This window comes from Callorhinus ursinus, unplaced genomic scaffold, assembly GCF_003265705.2.
Source record: "Callorhinus ursinus isolate GAN/ISIS: 27379988/994484 unplaced genomic scaffold, GSC_fseal_2.0 scaffold45, whole genome shotgun sequence".
In the NCBI taxonomy this organism is placed as follows: Eukaryota; Metazoa; Chordata; class Mammalia; order Carnivora; family Otariidae; genus Callorhinus; species Callorhinus ursinus.
The window spans coordinates 12,983,941-13,009,213 of NW_027397107.1; the positions used below are offsets into that span (position 1 = coordinate 12,983,941).

The 25,273-nt window shown below is 40.5% G+C and overlaps 1 long non-coding RNA gene across 1 annotated transcript in view; it reads right to left on the minus strand.

Annotated features, from left to right (window-relative positions):
- LOC141370783 (uncharacterized) overlaps positions 1-21,758 on the minus strand; it is a 111,640-nt gene extending 89,882 nt beyond the window's left edge. Inside the window, exon 1 of the long non-coding RNA XR_012375124.1 lies at positions 21,685-21,758. This is a non-coding gene — a long non-coding RNA (uncharacterized lncRNA). The remainder of the gene's footprint in view (positions 1-21,684) is intronic.
- Positions 21,759-25,273: the final 3,515 nt, after the last annotated feature.

Here is a 25,273-nt window from a genome sequence, read left to right on the forward strand (position 1 = left end):
CACAGAACTCAGTGGCAGTAAGAGAACTGGATTCTAGGCTCCGCCCCTTGCAGAAACCATCCCCTGTGCCTTGTCACTCACAAATAAAACACGGTACAACTGAAATTGACAAAAATTCTAAAAGTACATCAGAAAAGAAACTTTTGACAGCAATAGCCAGAGAAGCAAGCTGATTAGGCCAATTGGTAAAAGTTGCATTCATTTTTTTTCTTCTTTTTAAACTTTCTTCTGTTACTCATAAGGTATACCCTTACTTAACACTGAAGAGAAAAGGTCAAAATTCAGAGTTATTTACTAAGTGAAGTTAAAAGACCCAGGGTGCATTCTATAATTCAATTTGATCCTCAGAATAGGACTAAAGCTTTAGCTGTAACGAACATGAAATCTAATGAAAAGTAAATTCAACTGGGAAACCTACACTATCATAAACCTCTTGAAATGTAATCAGGCTTCTAAAGGTAACATACCAAATAACGATAAGAGAAGCAAAGTTCACAACTCTTATGTTCTTAACTAGCAAACATTTTTTTAAAAAACCTTTTCATCAGTTCTCACCAAGATTGGAAAGACAGATTTGCTGTGCCAATGACTTGAACATTTCTGCATGTTTTAGGTCCTCAGTGGAAAGTACTGAGGTGTACCTTCACAAGGGAAAACACAGCATCAGGGTGTGGCACCGCTTTATAGCTAATTTGTCCTGCTACACGTTTAAATGGAAAAGTTCTATACAAACTGGTCACGAAAGGGGGTTCCTGACTAAAAAGAAAAAGAAAAGTGCAGATATACATCTTGCAGATGTCATGGAACCAAGATAGTTATGTAGCTAAAAGGGAATACCTCCATCCTAAGAGCGCCAAAGCAATGAATATAAATAGCAGTGCATTTTTTTCTCCTACACCTTTTACCAAATGCCCGGTGAAGTTCCAGCCGAATGAGATGGCCATAAATCTGTTCCGTTCTTCATCTAAAATTAATGATGTATCTATTTATTTTTCAATAAGCTTCCTCATAAAGGTCCAATACGGGGGGACAGAATCACTGAGGGCAAATTCTAACAATTCTGTATTCCTGTCTTCTGTTGCATAAATTCAGGTCACTGAAACATTCAAAGTAAGCGTGTTTTTCCTTAAGGTGAGAATCTTCGAACGGACAGCCCAGAGAAAAACCCTGAACTCCACATGCCTCAAAGACCCTGTGTTCCTTCCATATATTTTGGATTCTATTGCTGTTGCATTAACTCTTAGTTGTAAAGTTTGTACGACTGGCGAGGCATGCATCAATTGGCTTATACGGACAAAAGGTCTTTGTCCAGAGAAGGGAATATGTGTGGGGTGGTGCGCCCCCGCACCCCACGCCTGTTCCAGTTCTGACCCCAAATGCTGATTACCAGGATGTGAGCAATCATACCAGATGGTAGAGCGCCCCCTAAATGCTTCGAGAATTCGGAGCGGGCCCAACCGGGGTCTTGCCCCTCAGGCATCTTTTGCCCATGACATTTGGTGAAGCGGAGAATAAACGTTCCAGGATTTCTTTTGAAAAAATATATCTACTTTGCCAATAGAGGGAAGACTGTAAACAGTGCCAACCTCCCCAAAACTCTGTTAGGAAGGTGCCCTGAAGCTCTAGGGTGCAAAACGATGCATTGCCGCACAGACCAAAAATAGGCTACATTTGGATGACGCTTTGGAGTCTGCAGAGCTCTTGCACTGTTAGGAGATTTGATGTTCCCTATGAGGACCCACACTGGGGAATCACTCTGACACTTTCCTCCCCCCACCACTCCCTGCACCCCTCATACACAGCCTTAACTGGTCCTCGGTGCGGAGCCACTCCCCTTCAGGCTAGCTTGACCCTCTTTGTCTGATCTGATTCTCAGCAACCTGCTCAATCCTGATGATTGTTTTGGAGCCTCTTGAGTTTTTACTCTTGGTCCCTGTCTCAGGTGCGGTTCTCCAGGCTCCGACCCAAAGATGGTTAGGTGTGAGAAAGGTTTATTAGGGAACAACAGCAGTGAAAGGAAAAGGGGCAGACACAGGATGGAGAGGTGGGAGAAGTCATAGATGACAGCACAGCAGATGGGCATCTCCAAGTAAAGAAAGCCCACCAGGAGTGTTCTGTGTGGGGAAGAAATGGCCAACCCCTCACCCGGTGGCTTGCTTACTCATTGGCCAAGGGCCACCCAAGAGGGGTCTGCCCCTCAGCTGCAGCCCTGACTAGCTCGGTCAGGGGCCGGGTCACTGGCTGGGGCCACCCTGAGAATTGCAAGCTGTCAAGTGTCAGGCCACCACACTCCTCATGGCTAGAGGGCTTCAGCAGGATCAGGGAGGGAAGCACCTTTGCCTATCTGCTTCAGCTCTCAGACTCTTGATAAGTGCACTTCTTCCTAGAAAGTCACTTTTCACTGAGATTTGGCAGAATCTTGCAGGTAAACATAGATACAGAGCTAGGCAGGTCAGGCTTTAGGTAACTGCATCTTCCCAATAAAAAATTGAAGATCAATAATGTGAAGCGACAGGTTCTCAGACAGACAACTAGTAGGGGACAGATTCAAGATAAAACAAGATGAAGCAGCAGAATGACGGCACACTTCCCCTCATAAAACAATATTTGCTGACTCTGATTAAGGCTGTTGGCAACGTGCCTGGCTCCGGGCCACAAGCCTCCTATACAGCATGGCACTTACTCCTTCCTCACAGTCCCAGTGACACAGTGTTGTACTCTCCTTTTTCCTGACTGGAAATCTGGGTCTTAGAGAAGCTAAGAGATTTGTCCCAAAGCACACAGCCAAAAGTGGCAGAAGCAGGCCTAAACCGGGTGTGAGGCCAGTGCCCGCACTCTGTACCGCCGCCTTGCCCTCTTCAGCATGGCTGTCACGGAGGCAGACTCAAGCATCCCAAATGTCAGCACCCAGTTCCTCTGGTGTTATTTCCAAAGTGCATTCTTTTGCCTTTTGTCAAACATAACATGTTTGAGGGATATCAATTCAGAGAACTGTCTATAGCCTACACCGCATGAAGGAAAATGGCCATTATCTGTGGTTACGACGATAACTCTGGTAAACACCCCTCAAGGTTCCAGAAAAGGCATACTTTTAAATTTTTCTACAACCAAAACAATGATGAAAATAAGCAAAATATGTTAGAGATTTTTAAAGCACCAAACGTTGCTTGGTGTGGGGTTTTGCCAGTTTCCTAGAATATGTTATCCTGAAAAAAATTATAAAATACTCTTAGCTCTAAATATATGGGATTTTCCTCAACTTTTGCAACCAAGATGGACTTCTTAAGTTGAAAGCTTGACATGTCTGAGACCTTAATCAGTACGTATTGATTGAACATTAGCAATTCTTCATGTGTTATTTTTCACATCAACCGGGAAACACATCTAATAATATTTATTAAAAACTTTTAATAAAATCAACATGAGGGCAGAAATTATTGAGTGACTGTACAGGTGCTGAGGCCATATCAGCCACTTTCACAGCAAGATCTGTATTTTTCTCAAGCTTGGTTTCACAGAAAAAAACAAACAAGAAAGGAGCATTTGCCAACCATTTCTAAGAAATCAACTCAAACTATGAAAAATAGAGTAGACATATCCGGGATTCATTTTATAAGCCTGATCAGAAGATTAAAGACTGGAAAGAAGTGATGATTGTGGGGAAATATAAACTGTAACATTATCAAAAAGGAACATCACTGCTTACTTTTAATTAAATCTAAAACACACACTATTATATCTCATAAGATTTTAAAGGATTAAGTATGTGTTTTAGACTTCAAGAAATAATCATGGTTGTTTAAAATTAAAAGAATTCTCTTTTTTGTTGTTTTTAACTAACTTTCTAATACAAAGTATTTATTTCTACGAGTAAGAATTCACAAATTCCCTTCAGAGATCATTCTGTCCACACATTTAATTCTCTTCAATTTGGTGAGACTAGACATGGTGAAAACAGCCCTTCCTCCCCCCCAAAAAAGGCAAAAAATCTGCAGGCAGACCACACCCCAAAACTACAGTAATGCCCAACAATATCACAATGCTATTAAAGCAAAGAATTCAACCATGCCACAGCGGCAAAAGCATTGCCTCTGAGGTGCATGCGTAGATCCCTGTCGTCCCTGATCTGGCCTTGCATGACCCCAGTACAAGCTCCTTTCTGTTTCAGGCACAGTTCTAATAAACTAAATCATCTGATCCCTACTTCATGACACTCGTGGAGCCCCTTCCCTTGCTGTCAAAGCCTCGGTCTGTCCCTGAGCACTTGGCACTGGAGAGCTGGATAACAATTAATTTGTGCTGTGCAGTGCAGTGTGAACCCATTGAGGATTGGACTTCTGTCAGATTTATCTCTACATCATCTGCACATAACTCTATCTCTTGCAGGCATAGATTATCAAGTGTTCGATAAACATTTGCTGAGTGAGGGAGCTGGTGAGAGAGTAAACAGAAAATTGCTTTGAAAGCCGGGGCAGGGGGTGGGGGGGGAAGGAGGGGGCCTGGGTGGCTCAGTCAGTTAAGCCTCTGCCTTCAGCTCAGATCATGATCCCAGCATCCTGGGATGGAGCCCCACATCGGGCTCCCTGCTCAGCTGGGAGTCTGCTTCTCCCTCTGCCTTTCCCCCTCCACTCTCTCTTTCTCTCTCCCTCCCTCTCTCGCTCTCTCTCAAATAAATAAATAATCTTTAAAAAAAAATAAAAAAGAAACTCAGAGGGAAGGAGATCATTAACTCATCAGTAAATGAAAAAGGAGGAGAAAAGCCATTGAAAACGCGCACAGAAACTGCCAACAGGGTGTCCTGGAGGAGACAGCTCCAGCACTCACCATCTACCTGTTCTGAGACAATCACGAAGCTTCTCAGGGGCTCTTTTCCTCACCTGTAAAGTTAAGATGCTAATGTCTACCTTGCTGGGTCATCATAGGAATTAGAAATACTTTGAATAAAACAACCAGTGTATGTTCTCATGGGTATGTGCTTGGCTGGCTCTCATTTTTTTAACGTAACTTTAGTCTTTTCTTTAAAAAGAAACATGTCTACTTAGAGATTTCAGAAAACAAGTAATTATAAACCGAAAAGCAAATCCATAACTCCTTCATAATCCCAACTCAGAGAGGTAAGTGAGTATTTTGGCATTTCTCCTATTAGTTCCATGTTCTTTCCTTGTCTCTTATCTGTTTATAATCATCTAAATAGGGGTATGATGTATCTTAACCCTTTCTGACCCAGCAGCATATATTTTGAACATCTTTTCACATTATTACATGATCTTCTATATCATTTTTGTTTAAGGATGCACTCCATAACATTGTTGTGATATAATTTAGCTAAAGAACTTCCTGTTTGGGGACACCAGTGTAGGTCATTTTTACTTTTCAATTATTATAAATAAAGCTGAGATAACTACTATATAGGTATTAATGTTATTTTTAATCATCATTGGCTGAGTCCATTTTGCATTAGGTGGAGAGCAAAGCCACTGAAGGCATCCCCATCATATATTTAGTATAAAGGTCATGCACATAATAACAATCTGGATTATTACATTTATTTGGTTTACTCATTCTTTCTTCCTTTGCAAGGCACTAGAGATCCAAAGATGAATAATTTATTCAATCCTCACATGGCACTCTTTTGTCAATTGAGGGAAAGCATACACTTCAAAGAGCTTCCTACTTAAAAATATGAAAATGATGAAAATCACATGTTCTTCGATCCTGATAGGACAAAAGGAGACATCTTAGTAACCACGAACATTCAACATGGTAGGGGGTGGTACTGGTGTTAAAAGAAATCATCATGACCTAAAGCTATGGAAAGTAAAAATCCTGAGCATTCTACCTTGAACAAATTGTATTGCTCACTGCAATTGGGTTTGCACTTTCATTATATCTGCTTGATAGCCTTGTTAAGTCTTCCTGGACCAGACTTCCCACAATCAGGGTATCCTAACTCCCTGCATGTTAAAACCTGAGTTTCATGCCTCCATGATTAACACTTCTCACTTTCATCTTTTAAGAATAATTTTAGCTATTTATTTGCATATAAATAAGAGTGGAAAGGAGTGTTTCAGACACTCTGCATGTTTTCTGTAAAAAGAGCCCTTTTTTTTTTCAAGATTCAACAAAACAAATTGCCAGTCTGTGCTCACCAGACATGCATAACTTTATTAAGGAAAGAATTTGCATACGGCACACTTTGTGCCTAAGTGAAACCAAGATCTGTGGTCCTACTATAGACTGTGAGGGTACAAACAATGGCAGGCATAACATGACTCATTCACTCCGAAACATCTTTCTCCTTGCTTCTTAATGCTGTAAGAGACTAGGAGTGTATTCCTTTCCAGACCCTATCTACGAGGTATAGGAGAAGTCATATTCTTGAAAGAAGACTGGGAGCATATGGAAATCTGATTCATGTACATTTCTAGAATATTAAAATTTAATACAGCCAATGGGTGTTTCCTTAAACTCAGGTAAAATGTTATGCAAGTAGAGCTTTGAGACAAGTCTGAGAACATTTGCCCATCATAATCCCCATCAGATTATCATTCCTAAGAGTCTTAAATAGACAGCAGATGACAGGAGAAATAATGAGCGAAATTGAAGATAGGTCAATAGAGATTATCCGACCTGAAAAATAGAAAATCAAAAGCAGAGAAAGAAAAAAAGAATGATACAGTAATCTAGTGTGAAGCTCAGGAGTCACCATTTCTAACAAGCTCCCAGAGGAGATGGATGCTACTGGCCATTGGCCACTCTGAGTAGTTGGGCTCTAAGTTCAATTTACTTTTGAACTATCTGTTTAAAAAAAAAAATGTGCAAACAAATAATGCAAAACATGGCAAAGGAAATATATCCAAATTCTTAAGGAGTTCAAACTATTTTCAAATATTTTGAGAGCATCCATATATATTCTAACAATAGTGTTGATTGTAATTTTTAAACAATTTTTAAAAACATATTTAGTGGAATCTCTCTTTGGCTAAAGGGACGAATAGATTGCATTCTCCTGTAACAGTAAATTTCTCTTTCAATACATTTATAATTGACGTCTTTACTAATTCAGCCTGACTTTCCCATCTTAATCTGAACAGCTGATGTCTTATTGTGCTTCTAATTGGATTCATCTTAGCTTCCTCTTGTTACAAGGTGAGTTAATCAGCCCCATTGAGATAACAGTGATCAAAATTCCATGACACCTGCAAATGAGCATTCAGCACCAGCCAAAGGACGTCATAAATATAATGGATCATTACCCATAAACAAGAGCTCATTTAGTCACTTTGACCAAGGCCATGTGCTGACTTGGACTTGTCTAATGCAGACAGGCAGAAGGCAAGCATGAAGGAGGTCACCCGCAAAGATTACTATCAGCAGTTTGCCTGCCAAGAAATAAACTCACTGAAAATTAACTAACTCTCTCCTTCTGATTTATTACCTATTCTACTAATGGATAATGCATTAGCCCCAAGGCTCTTGGATCAATAGTTCAGTTGCATAGATTATAAAACATTTTGTGTATTCTTTTCCTGGTCAACATTTTATTTCTAGGATTGCAGTTAGAGTGACTTCAATTTAGAAGAGATTTGGCCTTTGCATCAGAAACATTTGTCCAAAATGTAGCACATAAAATTTGACACATCAAATATCTCTTAGAATGGTTTGCCTTGGGCAATAGCAGATTGTGCAGAATGTATTAATATGGTTTCTACCTACCTTGAAAAGGTTTTGGTGATGAATCTATGCACAACCAAAGAGGGCCTTGGTCTTTCCTTCTTTAATAATTCATTATGTCAAAATACTCCAGCCAAATTGTGTGGGACAAGAATAAAAATAGAAAAACATGAAAACAGAGAGTGCTTTCTACCCCTTGTCATTAAGTCTAGTTGAAAGCTTGTAGAGTGGAAAGGATTGAAATTTCATGTCTGTACCTTGGAAATAAGAAAATTAACATTTCCTAGTACTCTTTGTATGCATTTTAACATGACATTTCTTTTGTATTATTAAGATAATGAACTACTCTGTCTATTTCAGAGTGTCATGGAGGTCAAATGCAATAATAGATGGAAAGGTGCTTTGTAAATTCTAAGTGTACACATCAAGAATATTATTATTAGGAGCACCTGGGTGGCTCAGTTGTTTAAGCGACTGGCTTCGGCTCAGGTCATGATCCTGGAGTCCCGAGATCAAGTCCCCCGTTGGGCTCCCTGCTCAGGTGGGAGTCTGCTTCTCCCTCTGACCCTCCCCCCCATGCTCTCTCTCTCTCTCATTCTCTCTCTCTCAAATAAATAAATAAAATCTTTTAAAAAATATTATTATTATTAGAGCATAGTAGAATATAAACAGGGAAATCCAAAGAAAAACACTTTAGTCATTCTTGATAATTCAAGATTAGTGTAGGCAAACCAACCTTAAAAAGAATAGAAAGCCCTCCTCTTTCAAAGTCTTTCTTTCAATATTTTAATTGGTTTAGTTAAATTAATTAAGTTTAATCAGATGTAAGGCATATTTCAAATATACACACAATATACCTGCTAAAGATAAAACCTGGTTATATTTCAATGGAAAGAATGTTGGAATGATGTTCAGAAAATAGTAGATTGGCAGGGGCGCCTGGGCCCACTCCCCCTGCTTGTGTTCCCTCTCTCGCTGTCTCTCTCTGTCAAATAAATAAATAAAATCTTTTTTTAAAAAAAGAAAAGAAAATAGTAGATTGGTATAACCAAAGTGAGTCTCAACTGAATTCTAAGAATTCTTTTTTTTTAAGACTTTATTTATTTATTTGACAGAGAGAGAGACAGTGAGAGAGGGAACACAAGCAGGGGGAGTGGGAGAGGGAGAAGCAGGCTTCCCGCCGAGCAGGGAGCCCGATGCAGGGCTCAATCCCAGGACCCTGGAATTCTAAGAATTTTTAATCAATAACAAAATAACAAAAAATCATGTGTAACCATTACTATGATTCACAGGATTTGTGTAACAAAAATGAATTAGAAGCCCAAGAAAAATTTGATTATTCCTGGACTCGAGATAGAAAGGTATTTCTTACATGGGTTTTAAAGAAGCTTTTATGAGCAATTTCTTCAACAATATCTTTACAGCAAATCCAACACTTTTTCATAGGGCTAATTCCTACAATGTCCCTCAAATATCAAAACACAATACAGTAAAAGCAATTATTTTTTTCTTTTTTGTGACGGGGAGGAGTGATGGGCAGGAAATGGGAAGGAAGAGGAGATATCCAAAATATGGCATCCCTAAACAGATCTCTGTTATGGACAGATTTAATCCAAGAATAACATGTTAGGGGTCCAAATCAATGATTCTTAATTAAGGTCTATATTGGAAGTGCTCTAAGAGACCCAAACTCCATACATCTAGGATCTAAGCCAGAGGTTCTGATTGAATAGGTGTGGAATGGAGGTTTGATAAAGCTCATCATGGGATTTCAATGCACATAAATTAGATAAGGACTACTGATTAGGAGGAATGAGTGAACTGTCTTCTCTTTAAACAATCTCAAACAATGTTTAGTTAGGTATTTAGAAGCAAAAAGTTCAAAGTCCCAGAAAAAACATTATGTCCCTGATGTTCTAGATACCTTTGTTTTTATGCTTCTAGAGAACTCTCCACCCCACACCAACCTGTGATAATACTTGGGAGGCTGACCTCTATGGACTGAATCAACTTTGGCTCACCATTGAATTTGCCAATGGGGAACACTAGCTGGTGACTAGAAGGGGCAAGGAGAAAGAAGACTAGCCTTTATTCACTTGGTTTTCTGAGTTGCATGGGCTTGCTGCAGCTCTTGACAATACAGCTCATCCCATGAGAACTCTTTCTCTCTCCCACATTCCATGACTGCATGCCCCACTTGTCACTTCAGGTCAAGAGGAGTAATGGATTCCAAAAGGTATCTGCTCTAGGATGGTGCTCTATCTTTAGAAATTTCCCTACACTCTCCTTGTATCTTCACAAGGAGTCTCTTTATTAGTCTCTCTGAAAAGTACCCAATGTGAATGTGCCATCTGTTTTCTGTGGGACCTGACAAACTTTAGATAAGTCTTAGACTCTAACCTTTTGTATATTAATAATATTCTTAGGGTTTAGATATACAAACCACAAAGAACAGGGTAAAAAAAACAAATAGGGAAAGGGGGCATGAAAAGTATAGTTTAGAATATGGCATATAAAATATAGTAGAAGCTATATGAGATTTAAAGAATGTATATCTTAAAATGTTTATTGAAAATAAATAAATCATGTACATTAAACAAAGAATGTATTAAAGACTTGTTATCATTGCCATTAATTGATATTTCTGAAAATCAAAAGATATCATATTACATAAATCTTAAATATTTAGCTATATAAATACATTAATACAAAGCTAGCAATTGGGGCACCTGGCTGGCTCATTCAGTTAAGCATCTGCCTTTGGGGATCTTGGGGTCCTGGGACCCCAAGTCCCCTGCTGGGCTCCCTGCTCAGTGGGGAGTCTGCCTCTCCCTCTCCCTCCACCCCACCATGTGTTTTCTCTCTCTCTCTCTTTCAAATGGATAAATAAAATCTGTAAAGAAAAATTTTTAATTAAACTAACAATTTTTGGTCAGAATATCTGAATTTAGAAAATAAATACATTGTCTTAGATACGATCAATGGATCACTCTTCAATTAAAAAAGAGTCTTTCTTGATGAAAAGCTCATGTGGCAGTTTCATCTATAGAAACCAAGAAAGTAAATGATCTCTTTTGAAGTTTTCCCAGTGACATCTGTTTGCTTTTGCAATATCTTTGTTTGTAACACAAAATTTATGAAATGTTCATAACATGAAGTAACCCTAAATCTCCCAGTTGATACCATGAAGATGAAAATATTTGGACATCATAGACTAGGCTGTTGGATTCTACCATCATCCAGCTCCCTCTGTATCCCCAGAGAAGTCATCTTCTGTTCCAATAGCATAGGTCTTTTGTTGTGAGTTAACTTTAAATGCTTGAAGAATTAACTGAGTAATATTTATAATCCAGCCATTTCTATTAAACATCCAACAAAGATATTGGCCAGAATGAACCAGAACCAGTACTATTACCTAGCGGCAAATGTCAAGTCCATCCACTTCTTGTAAGTACAAGAAGTTCATTGGGCTGAATCCAGTAAGGACTGCACCCAAACCCATATTCCCACCCTAGGAATCTGTGGGAGACATTTTCAACTCAGTTTAATGAGGTCTATTTAGAAAGTCCCAGTCTTGGTCACAACCCCCTCTCCCTCCAGCATCTTGGATATTGCTCATTTGTGGTACCCTAAAAAAGCAAAAACAAAGCCTCAAAATGTTCATCCCAGTGCTGTTTTATTGCCACAGAATTAACTGAATAAAATTCTTGTTTCCCATTATTTTTATTCTGGGAACACATCTAGAGTCACTTTGGCTAGCCAAGATCTGTTCCTTGAATTTATTTCTGCTAAATCTTTTGAGTTTGTTTCTGCTGAGTCTTTTGGGCTTCATGATTGCATCCCATTGAGTGTGTTTCACTATATGCAAGGTTTATACTTAATCTGTTAGTGTGGGATATGAGAAATCAGAGTGAGCATACTCCCCATTTGGTGATGCCATAGGATCAGGAATGGCAATGAATACCCCGATAGCCTTCCCCAGAAAATCAACAAGGTTTTTTTCTCAATTACCCATGACACCTTAAAGAGTCCCTTTCCCAATTCAGTACTTAAAATAGAGAATCGGGCAATTTGTCATGGTGCCCTGACAATGTGACACTTGGACAGGACAGAAAGAGCCAATTACAACTTTCCAAGAATGCACATCTCCTCATTGATCATCTCTACATTTCAAACAGGAAAAAATATATATTACGTAGACACACACATTCGACACTCTTGCTACTTACAACATCCACTTGGAAATGTGTGATAGGATCCTTGGAAATTATAAAGACAAGTCAATTCAGCTAAAGGAGTTTTGAGGAGGGGGGTGATCAAAAGAAATGAGGGATGAAAGATTGGTGAGCAGAGGACTTCCAACCTTTGTAGAGTAGACATGGAGTGTCATTTTTACCCCTTGCTAAGGCCGTGAAGGTTAACTCTAGGAGATATTTCCACTGGAGGTGGAGGAGAGAAAGAGAGTGGATAGGGGATATAAAGGTATGAGGACTAAACAACTGCGGAGGGGCGGTCTTCTCCCAGACACAGGGTGCCCTGGTCCCACAGCAATACCTTGTGGAAGATTCCCCTTCCATGGTTGGGGGAGGTGGAAGCCAAGGTCACGCGCCATAGATGGAGGCAGCTGTCTCCTAACTGGAAACCAGGGTTCTAAAAGTTCCTCAAGTCCTGTCATGATCCAGGACCCCTGTGGGGGGTGAGCCAAGCTGACTTGAGGTAAAGCAGTGTTTAGCTAGGAAGAGTCACCAGTGTCACGGCGGACTGGGGAAAGCCTGCAGTTTGGTATTCCAGATGGGCGCCTGGTTGGCTCAGTTGTTAAGTGTCTGCCTTCAGCTCAGGTCATGATCTCAGCGTCTGGGATCAAGCCTGGCATTGGGCTCCCTGCTGAGGAGGGAGCCTATTTCTCCCACTCCCTCAGCCCTTCCCCCTACTAGTGCTCTCATTCTCACTCGCTCTTTCTCTCTCAAATTAAAAAAAAAAAAAAAAAAGGGGCGCCTGGGTGGCTCAGTTGGTTAAGCGACTGCCTTCGGCTCAGGTCATGATCCTGGAGTCCTGGGATCAAGTCCCACATCGGGCTCCTGGCTCAGCAGGGAGTCTGCTTCTCTCTCTGACCCTCCTCCCTCTCATGCTCTCTGTCTCTCAGTCTCTCTCTCATAAATAAATAAAATCTAAAAAACAACAACAACAACAACAACAAAAAACTGCAGTTTGGTATTCCAGATGCTGTGTGTGTCTATATGTGTGTGCATCTGGATTGTGTTTGTCTGTGATTGTGTGTGTGTGTGTGTGTTCTGGTATATGCGTGTGTGTGTGTGTGTGTGCAACAGCTGTTGATACTAGTTTGTTCCTGATGCTGCTAGTTAAGGATAACATCCCTCCTTTTTATTTTGAATTCCTTTGTTCAGGAAATGTTTGGCTACCTACTTGTTGTCACAGGAACATGGTGGTGTGGCTTTTTGCCTGAGCCCAGAATCCTCTCCCTGGTGAGCCTGCACCACAGCCCACAGCATAAAAGCATGGGGAGAACATGAGGCCAGTGGGGGGCCCAGTTTAGGGAGACACCACTATCAGGTATGCAAGTGCTGATGTCTTCTGTGCCTCGCCCCAGTCACCCTGATTTGTTAGCATTTCCCAAGTGAACAATAACCCTTCATGCTCCAAAAAAAAAAAAAAAAAAATACTCCAAAAAAAAAGAAAAGCAGATCCTCTCAGCAAATAAATGTAAGAAATTTTAGTTAATTAACACAGTTAAGAAATTTACTCAGCGGGGCACCTGGGTGGCTCAGTCAGTTAAGCGTCTGTCTTCCACTCAGGTCATGGTCCGGGGGTCCTGGGATTGAGCCCTGCGTGGGGCTCCCTGCTCAGCAAGGAACCTGCTTCTCCCTCTCCCCATCCCCTGCTCGTGCTCTCTCACTCTCTCTCAAATAAATAAATAAAATCTTAAAAAAAACTTACTTGGCAAATCTGTGTATTAAAAACTTTAAGAAGTCTAGCAATTTAAAAAAATCGGCTTCACTTTGCCTAATCCAGCATTTTCTAAACTTTTTTGCTGACTTTTTTGTTGTTGTTTTTCAAGGAATTTGTGTCAGCATCCTGTAAATACTCTCTGGGAAGTGCTAGGTTTGGGTTAAGTCAATGTGGCTCTAGGAACCTTCAGAGAGATGCTTCATAGAGTCAAATTGCTATTGATCTTGAATAATCCCTCACTTCAACCCTCTATGAAATAATAGAATTTCCTCCAAAAGTCTGAGGTCAGAAATCCCAACGTCCTAGGTGCTTCCACCTCACTCTGATTAGCATATTTCTGCAACTCTCATTGTAGACATCTGTATGTAATTAGCATCTGTCCCCACCAGTCCCAGCAATGCTGAAGAACACCAGATTTGCCCTAAACTCCATTCTCAGACTTGCTCTGATCAGCATTTTTATCCACAACAAAACAAAGTAAGTTGACTTCAAGTTGAACAAACTTGCAAACAACACAGGGTAAGGAGAAATAAAAATGCTCACTTATTTGATGGTTGATTATACTCCTATTAGGTGCAAGAATAGCTGGGTCTTATGGATGAAATTCAACTATAATAAACACAAAGTTGTGCAATTGGTTCCAAAACCAACCAACCACCCAACCAACCAATCAACCAATCAACCAGCCTACAACACAAATAAGATAGGATTAGAAGCAGTGTGTAAAAGGTCTAGGGAGGCCTCAGTGTGGCTCAACATAAGGGAGAATTTCTAAGATTACAGTGAAAAGACATTATAAGGAGCTAGTAAATTTTCTACCACCAGAGTCATTTAAGCAAAGTATCATGATCTGGGACAAATAACATAGCGTAAGTGGTGTTATTGAAGTACAGCCTACAGAGTAAACTATAATAAGAAAGGTAACTCAATATCACACAAGGCCTAGGAATTGGGGGCGGGGGGTGTGCATGGCAGAAGATCAGCCTCAATAGAGCTCCTTTAATCATTATACATGAACAGATTTTGAAAAAGGGAGAAGCAAGAAAAATGAGCTAATCAAAAAGTGCTATGATTGCAGACAGTGTTTGACGGGAGATGCCCTTACTCAACTTAATTGTATCATAGATTTGTGCTCTCAGGCATACATGCAAGGGCTGCAAGCAGAGGGAGAACAGTTCACTGGGATGCCTTATCTATAAACTGGAGAAGACTTATTGTGAATCACTCACCAGAAGAGCCTTTTGCTGGAAATGGTCCAGCAGTTCCTATTGAAATCCCATGTCCCTTGACTAGGAATCAAACTTAATGGTCTCAGTGGAGAACGTTGTTTAGTGGCCAACTCCCCTCATGGATACCAGAAGCCTTGTCAATCCCTGACGCATGCACCCAGATGCTGAATACCAGGTGTGGAGCTCACCCAAGCTGGTGAAAAGAAGAAAGGGAATTGCACAAGGAGATAGAAAAGTTTCTACTTCACAAGTTCAATGACTTCTAAGAAGAAAGAACAGTCCAGTTTTTCTCTATTGCCAGTAGGTGTAAAACAGAAGAAAATGGGGTTAAGTTGGGGTGCCTGGGTGGCTCAGTCAGTTAAGTGTCTGCCTTTGGGTCAGGTCATGATCCTAGGGTCCTGGGATCGAGTCCTGCATTGGGGTCCCTGCAGAGCAGGGAGCCTGCTTCTCCTTCTCCCTCTGCCTGCCGCTCCCCCTGCTTCTGCTCTCTGTCTTTGTCAAATAAATAAATTAAAGAGGGCACGTACTGAATGGAGCACTGGGTATTATACGTGAACAATGAATCATGGAACACTACATCAAAAACTAATGATGTAAGGTATGGTGATTAATATAGTATAATAAAAAAAATTTTTAATGGGGTTAAGTGACAGCAGAAGACAATGGATTAACCCAGGGAAGGATTTTTTTATTCTAAAATTAGTTTGATACTGTCCCAGTGTCCTGGGTGCCTTAGACATATAACCCTTGGGTTATTTGCACAAAATGGCAGCCTCCGCCTTAAGGATTACATTTCTTGGAGATTGCGCATTCCTTCTGCATTGTTTTGGACAGGCTAGTACTCCAGCTCTATCTGATAAAGTAGATAACTAACATAATCCACTTTCTTTCGAGGGACTTCTAGAGATGATGCTGTATTCCCTTAAGTCACAGGAGACATAGTTTAAACCATCCCATCTGGAAAGAGAGGAATAAATTCAATCATAGTTGTTTGTATTCCTTTCCAAACAGGTGCTTCCATAAAATCATGCATGGGAGGTTTTAACCAGGAGGTGTTAGGGAGAGAAGCTGTAAATCACAAGCCAAATCTATCCACGGATCCCAAATAACCTCAGCTACCTCCTCAGAAATGCCTGGAATTCAATAATGTGTGTGTGTTGGCGGTGGGGGGTGAAGGAGAAGTGAGATTGTGGGAGCTTTTACAACTGCATCCATCAAAATTCTCCCCTCCTTGCGGAGGGGGCAGGCATGAGGAGGAGAGGAAAGAGCTGCGGTAAGTCTCCACACACATACATGGAGATAATCCTGCTGGAACAGTGTTATAACTGGAAACAGCAAAGATGCACCTTCTAGAACTGTGGCCCTATGGAGCGTTGTCGGTTACTGGCGAGTTAAGAGTGGCTAAAGCAACTGAGACCTCGTGATAATCTCAGAGGATTCAGTCTCAGAAGGAGAGTTTGCAGTTCCAAAAGAACTGTATGGCTACTGTGTGCACCCCCTCAGGGCGTCCTCCCCAGGAACATCCCATCTGTCAGGTACAAAAGAAGGTGGGTACCATGGAGAAGCAAGTGAAATGTTCCTTAATAAATTTAGTTAGGGCTACCTTAGGAGACCCTAAATTGTCCACTGGACTGTTTTCCAGGCTAACAACATCTACTGAGCTTCCCTTTTTTAAAAAGGAGACAGCAGGGAGGTTTTACAGAATATATAACTGTGACATTCTTCTTGAGAAAAAAACAAACAATCCTCTACGGAAGAGAAGTCTCATGTAGACGAAAAAGAATTAGTACCATGTACGAAATATAACTCCCTTTTCTTTCCATGGAACATCCTGGCTTAGCAAAAGATGTATCCTGAGGCATCTGAGGCCATACCCAAACATCATCTGCCATCTTCAACTTTCTTTATGATTATTAAACATTCTTGGCTCCTGAGAGAGCCAGGGGAGATAGAAACAATAAGTGTGCTTTTGTTAAAAAAAAAAAAATGGATTGAAAGGGGAGAAGAGATTCCAAAACTAATGACCATTTGCCTGATTTTGCTTCTGGAACCTGAATTACAGCCTGTTCTCAAGACCGTGGCTGAAGTGTTTATTAGTCTGGGCCAGTGCACAGGTGCCCTGACTAAGATGTTTCTTGAATGCCAAGGAAGACAGTCGCCTGTGCACAATCCAATCCTCACTCCTTATTCCTAGAAAATTCCTGAAATCACCTCAAGAGCCCTTGGTTTTCTCAGCCTGGCGGCTCTGATTCTCTTGTTCTCTCAAGAGTCAGATCTGAGTGTAACCTGCTGCCCATGGCTGAGAGACAGGTGGGCGCAGGCCGTGAGTCACGTTGATAAAAGTGTGTGTCCCTACTTGAGCACAGACGAAGGCAGTGGAATAGAAAGGCAACCAGTCTGCCCGTCTGAATACCAAGCAGTTCCTCAGAGAGGATAAAAGGCAAGTGAAGTCCACAGGATTTATGGCAGAGGTGCTCAGGAGAATAAGAAAACAGGAGGCTTCTCATTCAGGGCAGTGGTGGTGGCAGACAACGCTGGGGTCAGCCATGAAACACTGCTAAGATGGGAGAATGGAGGCAGACATGTCTTCACGAGCAAAAAAAAAATGGCCTTAGAAGAACTCAATTTGAAGACACTTGAGAATGAAATCTTGGTGGAATGAGAGAAAGGAGAAATAAACCATAGATGCATTCTATAGAAATATGGTTAAGGATAACAGTGCTGTTACAGGCTCCTAATTTTCCGTTCGAAAGAGAAAATCCTGGAAATATTACCAAGCACTTGGCATTGGTCAATTTCAAGCTTGGTTCCTGACCTAAACATTAGAATGAACTAGAAAATGTCTTAATTTCTCATGGAATCTATGGCCTATTTGAGGCTTGAAACTTGCTCTCTCTCTTTCTCTCTCTCTTTCTCTTTGTGTGTGTGTCTATGTATGTGTGTGTTTCACTCATTTAGAAAACATTCTTCACGAATAGCACTATTTTGCAAACCACTTATCAAATAGCGAACATCACAGCATCTGCTTATGAATCAGAATCCCTGCTTTTAACCCTCGCTCTCATCACTTGTGGAGGGTCGAGGATTTTATCTTACTTACAAGTGAACAAGTTGTCCTGATGCTGGCAGAAAACACAATAGATGTGGGTCAGAGACAAAAGACTTGATTACTCACAGCACAACATGCGTCAAGAGCATTGGCACATTTATGAGTTTCTCTTGCCCCCCAAATTCCAGGGGGCAATGCAGAAGGGCCAGGTGGCTGCATGCACACAAGGAGAATTATGTTATAGGAGGGGAGCCCTGAGCTGAGGGAATCTGAATCTTTCATCATGGGGAGTAATGATGTCTGTCCCCTGCTCCAGAGGGAGATACTCTCTCTGTCCTCCAAGGCTGGTGGCTGTACAAACATCATTGAAATCATAGTACAAAAGGAAAATAGTCGAGGTTTCTTCTTACAGATGCACAGAAATTCGACAGAGCCATGGAGAAATGTCTCCCAACAACTGTCATCTCAAGTTTCACAGAAGTCTCTTTCCCCTTTCTGGACCACGTGTTTTCACATTTTTAAACAAAGGGGTTAAGGTCATTTCAAGGCAATATAATTCAGATGATTGTTTCTTACTTTTTTTTACATCAGCTTCATGAAGATTCTGCTTTTCAAGGTCTTATAATCTCGGGAGCTTATGCTTACTTCCAAATGATCACAGCTGGTTGGCATTTCAACACACACACACACACATACACACACACATACACAGTATTCATACCTGAATGAGAGTGATGTTTCTTTTCTCATTTCTTTTTGTGACAGCCTAGTGGAGTGGAAGCTGATATTAAAAGGAAAATCTAGCCATAATCATAGTATATATCTCATTTCTTTTCCTACCACCTCAGATTAATTGGCAACATATTCTCCCTAATCTAAAGTCATATAAAATGGTCTGTGAGTTGATCTTTGTTGATTTCCTTACTTTTTATCTTTTTTTCCTCACCCTCAATAGGAATTTGTTCTGGGGAGTGGAATAATTTGTTGAAATGTGAGCTTTGTGAGAAAAGTCTAGCCGATCCCTATAAAAGAAGCCGGGTTACCAGGCAAAGACCTAATACATCTGCTATAGGTTGTCTTGGTATCTTGCCAGGGTCAACCACAAAGTGCTCCGGATGGTAGCAGCTCTCTGATGCCTCTGAGCTAGGTGGGTTTGCTAACCTGCTGACACTGGGCTCTCAAGGGTCCCCTTCTAAGTCTGGATTTCCTCCATAAAGCCAATGTGCCTCTGTCCCAGCTTCCAATTCCAAAAAACTCTTGTCTATCAGAGTTTGAGAACTCTATGGAAATCATCAGTGTCTTCCAGAACTTTCCTTATGTGAAGATTAGCAGAAAGTTCCCTAGGGGCAGGCAGTGGAGACTCTCAATATTCAGGACCACTGGCACAACTCTGTCCTACCCTATTCTTGAGCTGGTCTTAGATGCACCAGCCAGTGAGGGCTGGATTTTATCATGCTGCCTGAGCTCAATATTGGTGTGGCTGGATTGTGCTCCCCACCCCCACCCCAAACTGCTGCAACCTTCCCTCTTCCCATTCTCCTTCTTCTATTTTTGTAACAAGGTTTTTGCCTCAACACAATGGTTATCATTATCACCCTCTTATTCCATGTCTGCTAGAGCTGACACATAAGGTCATACAGATTTTGAGCTTTATAACTCAGCAGGGCACCATCAGATAGACCCCTGCCCAGATTTGTGCAGCACCCAATCTATACAACCATCCATGGTGGGCCTTCTGGCATTTGTTCATCACTTTGCATGCTGTTGCTCATATAATCCTCATAATAGCCCTATAAAGTAGGTGCTATATTCCAGATTCTCACAGAACACTAAGAGAGGCTAACTTTCCCAAGAATTCATAGCTACTAGAGGACCAGATTAACATGTATGCCTTGATAATTAAATGGGAGGTTATCAAAAATTTTAAAGGCTAAATAAAACTTTGTTTAAGTGAAACATGAGCAGAAACAAAGGAAAACTAGAAGAGAACAAAGTTTGAGCAGTGTCTCATTGACCAGTCCTTTCTCTCTCCACCCCAGGACATCCCTTGGAAGCCCTTCAAATATTCCCTAGGTTTCATAAACAGTCCTTTTTGGTGGGCTTTTTCCTGGTCTAGACTGAGGAATCCACTGGAATCCCAGGAAGGTTATCTATTACAGTGGCCATCGACATGGCTCTTGATAACCTCCTCTATACGCATCTAGAAATTTCTGCCTTCTCCCTGCAGTAAGTCCTTCCCATCTCCCAGTTGTTGGGTGCACCATACTCAACAGCCCCTTACCACTTGTTGAATTTCACAGAAGGCAAGACAAATCCACTTCCCTGTCCACAGCATTAGATCACCAATCAGCCTGAATGAAAGTGAATTTTCCAAACCCTTTGGACACAGGTACCTGAAATACAGCCTTTTTTCTAGCCCTGGATAGAGCCTCAGAGGATACAGAGAATGCCAGTCATTTTGGTACCTGGTTACTTCTCTCATTGTGCCATCTCCTCTCACGGAGGCCTGAACATGCATCTTGACCTAAAGTAGGGCCATGGTGTGATCACAGGCAAGCTTCTCTCTAAGAGGAGATCTTTTCATTAATTCATAGAACTTAATGGAAGGTGGTGTCAGCCCCTCTGAAGAAGGAAATAAAGCATGGAGACACTTCCCCTTCACTTGGCTACCTTCTAACAACCCACCATCTGAATATCCCCCTGGTATCCCATTTCCCTGACTGTGCGCCCTGTTATGAACACTTCCTTCTCTCATCATAGCACCTAAGTCTCTGTGTTATGGTTTTCTGCTTATTTATTCCTTCCAAGCTCCATGAGAAAAGGGACTTTGTCTGCCTATTCAGTATGCTACCCAATCCCTGCACTGCACCTGGCATATAGTAGGTGCCCATTAAAACTCTGTGGAATGCATGAACTCTTGTGAATTATCAAGTTCCAAGTACTACTTTATAGCTTATATCTCTAGTAGCAATATTAATAACTACATATTCAGGGGAGTTTCATTTTTCACTTTGAAATGCATATTTAATTTGGAGCGATCATTTTAATTCTCTTTTAAAGATGTGACCAACATTTGGTTCCTCACGGTCAGAATAAAAATGGGTTTGAGTCCACCTAACCCTGTCTGTATCTGGTTGTAATCTGGAACCTATCAACTCCTCAAAGACTTTAATACTTTTTTAAGATTTTATTTTTAAGGAACCTCTATATCCAATGTCGGGCTAGAACTGACAACCCCTAGCTCAAGAGTCACATGCTCTACCAACTGAGCCAGCCAGGTGCCCCAAAAGGCTTTAATAATTTTTTTAACAAATCTTTTAAATTTGCTTCAAAGAATGTGTTCTATTGACTTTATCATCCATTTTTTAAAGTTATTTGAAATTTGATGTAAATGTATGTTTCATTTAACTCAAACAACCATCAACATTTCACTTACTAAAATAAAACAAAAACAACAACAAACAAAAAAAAAACCAAATTCAATAGCAGGGATTTGTTTTTATTATCACCTAAGAGGTTTGTTTGTTTGTTTTTAACTTTAAAAATATTGAATTTGAAACCCCCAAATTGAAAGTAGCTTTAAATTTGGCAATGAATGCCCTTGTCTTGGTGCCACATAATTTTTTTATCCCAAATAATTTTAAAAATCCCCTAACCTGAAGCCCTACATTGTCTTCCCCCCAAGTGTGACTGAGGTATAGAGTTTGAATCTCGGGTTACAGGCTTTATCGTTCCAAAATAAGCACAGGTGATGTAGGTACTCACTTTGATCTGTCCGCGGCTCAGACCTGGAGAACGGGAAACATTTGAGTATTGGGTTTTGTCCACTTTGACTTCCCCTTGACAAACTCGTTCTCACATTATTTCCAGAGACAAATATTTTGAAAGTGAAGAACACAAGAGGTTGCTAAATATTAGCTTTCAAAGGCTTGGAGTCACATGATATTTGCTTGGGTGACCTCTTCTTCAAGCCTGTATAAAGAATTGTGTTTACTCTTGAACACTCTTCAGAGCTGAGGCGCTGCTGGGTAAAGAAATATGCAGAAAAGAATGTAAACATAGTTGGGACTTGCTTCGTTCTGTGGATGCAGAAATCTCTGCTTGGTTTAAGCAAATCAGAAAAACCGAGAAGTAGAGAATGCGAAACAAATGATTTTAGGGGCAAAGATGAAGTCTTACACGAAATTAAAGAGTCAGATCTAACAAAGACCTTCCTCAGCCTAGATTTTCTGCAACATCTGAGATGATTGCTCACTACGATTTAAGAGCACACATTTTCTAATGGTCTAAAATAACCGAGAATTATCAAGTTTACCTTAGTCTACAAGCATGAAATGATAGGCATAGAGAATCAGTCTGAGTCCCAATTAAGTAAACTCAAGTATAATTTGTCAACAGCCAGCATTTTAAAGGTGACCACTCAGGCTCTCTTCCCAAAAAATGTACTGGGTAAAGTTGAACTTCAAGAGATTTTGGGAACTGAATCATCCCAGTTTATTTCAAACGGCACTACCAGTGTTAAGTGCTTATGAATTTTTACCTAAAGTCTTTTTAAGATGCTATGCACATTTTGCTGCCTTTCTTATACATAGCATTTGGAACATAAATTTAACTTTTTATAACAATTTAAGTCTAAACTGGCCTTGTTCTATTGAAGGCAATATGTTAAAATTGTGGAAAAAAGAGGATTAAGAGTATGTTTATCATGATGAGCACTGAGTAATGTATGGAATGGTTGAAACCCTATATTGTACACCTGAAACGAATAGAATACTGTATGTTGACTGTATTTCAATTAAAAAAATATTAAACAGAGGCCAGGCTCAGCAACTTACCAACTATGTGACAGTCGACAAATTATTTCATTTCTCTGATCATCTACTTCCTTCTTAGTAAAATGACAATGACCCTTTACATCAGCTGACTCTGAATGCTCATGAGGACAGTGCCTGACTCTGAATGCTCATGAGGACAGTGAGGTAAAGGGGAAAGGAATTTACAAACCAGAAGGCACCACACAGATATGACATCTGGGTGTTACAGGGATGAACTGTCAGGTTCAAAACTATATTCTAGGGGCACCTGGGTGGCTCAGTTGGTTAAGCAACTGCCTTCGGCTCAGGTCATGATCCTGGAGTCCCAGGATCGAGTCCCGCGTCGTGCTCCCTGCTCAGCGGGGGGTCTGCTTCTCCCTCTGACCCTCCCCCCTCTCATGTGCTCTCTCTCTCTCATTCTCTCTCAAATAAATAAATAAAATCTTTAAAAAAAACTTTATTCTAGATGAAATTTTAACAAAATTTCCACCTTTTTTCCAACTTTTATTGCTTTCTTTAGGTTTCGTTATCTTGATAATACCACGCTGATTTTGCTTATATTTTCAGAAACAATAATGCATTTAACAATTTTTGAAAATATTACCATTGACCATCATGTGATCCCAAAGTTTAAAAACTGCTCTGTGTACCATAATATGTTCCCTCTTTTGTCGGCCAGACATTTTTTTCTTGCTTTTATTATCTAATAATTTATTTAATGCTCAAAAATGTCTATGAGGTAGGTACTATTTTGATCCCTGTATTATCATGTTGAAGGGCTTGGGATATTACATAGTTCTTCTAATTTATTCTGTCATGATAATAATGAAAACATCTTTGAAAGGGGACTAATCTTCTTGAAGTATCTCATTGCTGTTATTTTCTAAATAATGTTGATAAAAACTTATTTCAGGGAAAAAACCCACCTTATTTCAAGGAATCATTTTATTTTATCTTTTTTTTTTAAGATTGATTTATTTATTTGGGGGGAGGGGCAGGGAGAAAGGGAGAAAGAATCTTAAGCAGACTCCATGCTAAGCACAGAGCCCGGCACAGGGCTTGATCTCAAGACACTGAGATCCTGACCTGAGCTGAAACCAAGAGTCAGATGCTTAACCAACAGCACCACCTAAATGGCCCTCGAGTAAACATTATATTGAAGCACAGCATACTTACAGGAAGGTGCAGAAGTGAACACTTCCCATGTTGATGGGCAGCCTCAATGCCTTATGCCTCCCGGCGTTCACACCCTTGAGTACTCACTCCCCTCTGTATCGAATTGTGCCTGGTCTGTGTGACCAATAGGATACTTCACAAGGGATAGATAGTGTGTGACTTCCAAGGCTAGATCATAAAAGAAGATATGGCAGCTTCTACCTTGGCCTCTGGATCTTTCTTTCTGGGAAAAGTCAGCAGAAATCTGCAAGGGCACTCAATCAGCCCTACGTAGAGGGAAGAATTCACCAGCACCAACCTGCCAACCCTGTGAGCACCACCACCCTGGGAGGGAATCCTCTTGCCCCCGTCAAGGCTTCAGGTGATTCAGGCCTCAGCTTTTCAGCATTCCAGATGTCATGAAGCAGAATGACACGGTTTCCCCCTGCTCATGCCAGCTCTGAATTCCTGATCAACCGAAACTTTGAGTCAACAAATTATTATTGTTTTAAGCCATTAAGTTTTGGGGAGACACTATACACAATAATCAATAGAGTATCTATGTACTTATAACCCAGATCAAGATACAGAACATGAATACCCCCACCAAGCCCCTCTCGTGCTCCCTAGCCCTCTCCTACCCACTACCTTGATTTCTAGCACTGATTCGTCTTGTCAGCTTTTGAACTTCATCTTAAAGAATCCTACAGTACATATGTTTTGTGCCTGGCTTTTTTTTTTTTTTATGGGACATTATGTTTGTGAGAGTCATCCAAGTTTTTGCATTTGGTTGTAGTTAATTTGTTTTCACTAATGTGCAGTATGCATGGTATATACCAATATTTCATTATTCTGCTGTTGATGGATATTTGAATTCCAGTTTGAGGCTATTAGGAATATTGATGCTACAGACTTCTGGGATATGTGTTCGGTGCACCAATAATGCATTCCTATAGAGATTATACATAGTAGTAAAGGTTGGGTCACAGGATAGGCCTATGTTAAATTTTAGAAGGTGCTAATTTCCATGCCAAACAGAAGGGAATAAGAGTTCTCATTGCTCCCTATTTTTGCAAATAGGTGGCACTGATGGTCTTTGAATTTTAACTCTCCTGGTGTGTTTAGACTGGCATTTCCTCTGTGGTTTTATTCCATTATATGATTGAGTTTTCTTACACATGCTTATCAGCTGTATGGATATTGTCTTCTGAGAAGAGTCTATTCAAGTTTCTTGTACATTCTTCTGTTGGTTCCTCTTTTTCTTATCAATTAATAATAATCTTCCTAAAAATTTGGCTATGAATTCCACTTATTCTGTGGCCCTTGTTCCTTCCTCTCTTGCTTTTTTTTTTTTTTTTTGGATTATTTTTGATTCTGTCATTCTC